This window comes from Octopus bimaculoides, chromosome 8, assembly GCF_001194135.2.
Source record: "Octopus bimaculoides isolate UCB-OBI-ISO-001 chromosome 8, ASM119413v2, whole genome shotgun sequence".
Lineage (NCBI taxonomy): Eukaryota > Metazoa > Mollusca > Cephalopoda > Octopoda > Octopodidae > Octopus > Octopus bimaculoides.
Genome location: NC_068988.1, coordinates 81,129,445 through 81,133,400, shown reverse-complemented (window position 1 = coordinate 81,133,400; position 3,956 = coordinate 81,129,445). Strand labels below are relative to the sequence as shown.

The window sequence follows — 3,956 nt, the reverse complement described above, 5'->3', positions numbered from 1 at the left end:
TATATACAAAGACAAGGCCTTATAGTGGAACATGTTGGAGAAATATATCATTAACAACTGCTATTTTATAGTCAAGCTGATACACTACTAACAAGTTAACTTTTTTGAATCCAACATGATGCACTACATGAAATATTTAGTGTAAGTCAATTAGGAGCAGACTGTTGAGGAAAGGGCTTCTTGACAAAAAACTACTTGAGATTGACAAACTACAAAGTACAGATTCAAAAAGATTATCACAAGAAATTCAGGAGGTAAAATTTGTGCCCAGAATGAAACGCAAATTGTGATTTATGTACTTAATTATAAACATGTTTATTTTGGTTAATTTACTACAGTTAATTATACACATCGAATTTATATGATTAACAATGTATTGATATGACATCAGAGAAGTACTAACTTCTTCATTTGATTGTTTAATTGATCAAATGCTGTTCATATAATAGAATGTATTCTTTGTATTTAATGTTTACTTTTAGATTGTTTGATATTTCAACATTTAACTCATTAGAGTTTTCTGAGAAATCTTCATACCACCTGGCAGTCGATAAACTAAGAAAAGTGTTGTCTTGTTTTCAATTTCATAGGCAAAAAGTGTTTTGTCATCTTCTAATTCTTTTCCATTATAGAGCAAATGTTGGTGATCTGTTGGAATACCTTGGTGATTCTGAATTTTAGATTTTACATTTCCAATAGTATCTGAAGTATGAACTTCTATAGTAATAGTCCTGCTTTCCCATGTCATTATAAAAATCTGCATTTTCCTACAAGATAAAAAAGAAAAATGTAATTAATATACACATCTATACATCCTTACAGAGAATCGATGTATAAATATCAAAAGAATAAATTTGCAGTAATTAAGAGCTCAATTGATAATAGGTAAAGGGAGTAAAAAAGTTCATAGTATTACTCCCTTACCTTTACTCCCTCCCCTTACTTAGCAGTCTATAGCTCTTTTGTCTTAATAACGGTCAACCACACAGTAATTTCCCTTTGTTTAACGGTCATTTTCACGGGAATTTTCAATGGCCAGATAACTGAAGAGATGGCAGCATAGGTTTCCGCCCCGGCATCTGAAACTCAGAGTTTTATCATGGCTACCAAATAAGTGTCACATATTTTTACAGATAAATTCCTCTATTTACATAATATCGAGGTCTCTTTCTTTCTTTTGTTGTCTTTTCTATTAATATATATATATATATATATATATATATTTGTAGTTTAAGATATGGATTCAAGGAATTGTATGGCTATCACAGAAAGTTCCTCTTATGGACTTGGCTAACTGTAATAATAGTCCAATACAGAGAAGTTTGTTGCAGAGGGACTATACAGTTGAAATCCAGAAGATCTGATTGATGAAACTATTTCCTGAGAAGTATATAAGACATAAATAGTCAGGAGGTATGAGAGGTGAATATATTTCTTTTACTACTTGACATCTTTAGGATTACAACCATTTTGCAGCATTCTACATGTAATAATAATTTCAGTATGGAAGAAATTATGTGTATATGTTTGCATTAAAATGTATGCTCACCATTATACGGTACAACTGTATATTCACAAATCAATACAAATAAAGAAAGCTAGCTCAACAGCTCACCAGAACATCATAGTTATACCAACAATTCAAGGATGTCAAATGATTAAATACATATATTCACTTCTCATAACTCCTGACTTTTGTTTGTTTGTGTGTGTGTGTGTGTGTGCACGCGCATGTACATGTGTGTGTGTGTACATGCATGCATGCATCTAGCCACAGAAAACATGCCAAAGTAGATACTGGAGCATGATGCAGTCCTTTGATCCATTGCTTCTTTGTCAAACTGTCCAATCTATGCCAGCATGGAACATGGATGTTAATTATCGATGATGACATATATCAGTTGTTCCCAACCTGTGGTCTGCAGACCTCTGATGGTCCACAAAGGTAGTTAAGCTAACAGACCTTTCAATATCCTAGGGTCCATAAGAAAATTCATTTAAATAAAAGGTGTCTTTGGTAGTGAGAAGGTTGCAAACCACTGATATATATTATCTTCGTCATCACCGTTATTGTTGTCATCATCATTTTAATGCCTACTTTTCTACTTCTGCATCAGTTACACAAACACACACACACACAGTTTGCTGAGGCAGATTTTTCACAGGCAGATATAGAATGCCTTCCCTATCACCAGCCTTCCTTTGTTATCAAGCCAGGTAAAATTTCCCCATAACCAGACATGTTTCTTTTTTTTACAAAAGACAGGAAAAGAACAACATTGCTTGTGTGATGGTGATACTTCTTTACAACCATCACATGATGTCAAGACAAGGACACACACACACGCACACAAACATGCAGACACACACATACATATACACACACATACACTGATATATACTCACATACATGTACAGATGACCTCAATGATGAATGACAATCACCTATTTATCATGGCTAGTGATAGAATTCCTGTCTTCATCACCACAGACAATTAGACAGTAACTTATGATTTAAATACACATATATAAATACAGGCATAGGAGTGGCTGTGTGGTAAGTAGCTTGCTTACCAACCACATGGTTCCGGGTTCAGTCCCACTGTGTGGCACCTTGGGCAAGTGTCTTCTACTATAGCCTCGGGCCAACCAAAGCCTTGTGAGTGGATTTGGTAGACGGAAACTGAAAGAAGCCCGTCGTATATATGTATATATATATATGTATGTGTGTGTATATGTTTTGTGTGTCTGTATTTGCCCCCTCCCCCCCCCCAACATCGCTTGACAACCGATGCTGGTGTGTTTACGTCCCCGTAACTTAGCAGTTCGGAAAAAGAGACTGATAGAATACGTGCTAGGCTTCCAAAGAATAAGTCCTGGGGTTGATTTATTCAACTAAAAGGCGGTGCTCCAGCATGGCCACAGTTAAATGACTGAAACAAGTAAAAGAGTATATATACACAGATGTTCAACAGCACGCCAATGGATGTAAGGGTATGCCTAGTGGAAATAGCTTTTCTCTAGTTAGGAAGAATGTAAATGAAACTTCAGGAAACTTGCTAACCACCTGATCAATTACAAGTCAGGTGAGCATACGAGTCAGATTCCTTACATTCTCACTAGAAAAGGGGACAAACAGATACTTATAAATGCAAAGTCTTTCCCAGATAAAAAAGGTACAATCCAGTATAGTTTACTGCTCAGTGGTTTCAAACTTAGAGCTAGAAGGACAGGACTGAGAAACAAACCAGTCTGAAAAGAGAGATATGGAAATTCCAAGAGACAAAACCTACCGTAAGTTACAAAACAAATCTGTGGCTGATGCAAAGTGCCAGCCAGACTAAAAGCGACATGGTGGTGGAATCAGTGAAATAGAGAAGGCTATAAAAGTGAAAAGACAGGTTTGGAAGGATTGGAAGAATGGGGGTAGCAGTGAAATATACCAGGTAGCTAGAAGTGAAGTTAGGCGACAGATTTAAATAATAAAATGGGAGGCAGAAGGAGATTAGCCACTATTCTACAATATGGGGATCAGAGGTGTGATGTATTGCAGATTATAAGACAGTGTATTAAAGAAAATTAAGATGTTGTGTGTGAGAAGTGTGTACAGATGGATAATAGTATATTTTTATTTAGTGCTTCTGAAAAGAAAGAGGCATACAAGTGGTATTATGAAAGGCTATTAAACATGGAGTTCACAACTGTTAGATAGATAATACAACAGCGAAATATTGATATCCACCATCTTTGTTCATCTACAGGATAATCCATTTACCTGGTTTGAGGTATTCAGTGCTTTTTGACACTCAACATTTTAAAGGGACATTTCCCAGGATGAAATTCCACAGCCAATAAGTGTTTCAGTTTGTGATATTAGTAATGTTTACATTATTAGAGCTGCTTCTAATTCAAAATTATATATATATATATATATATATATATATATATATATATAT

The 3,956-nt window shown here is 35.1% G+C and overlaps 1 long non-coding RNA gene across 1 annotated transcript in view; it reads right to left on the bottom strand.

Annotated features, from left to right (window-relative positions):
• Nucleotides 1-314: 314 nt before the first annotated feature.
• LOC106877635 (uncharacterized) overlaps nt 315-3,956 on the bottom strand; it is an 11,161-nt gene continuing 7,519 nt past the window's right edge. The window contains exon 2 of the long non-coding RNA XR_001410397.2: nt 315-767. This is a non-coding gene — a long non-coding RNA (uncharacterized LOC106877635). The remainder of the gene's footprint in view (nt 768-3,956) is intronic.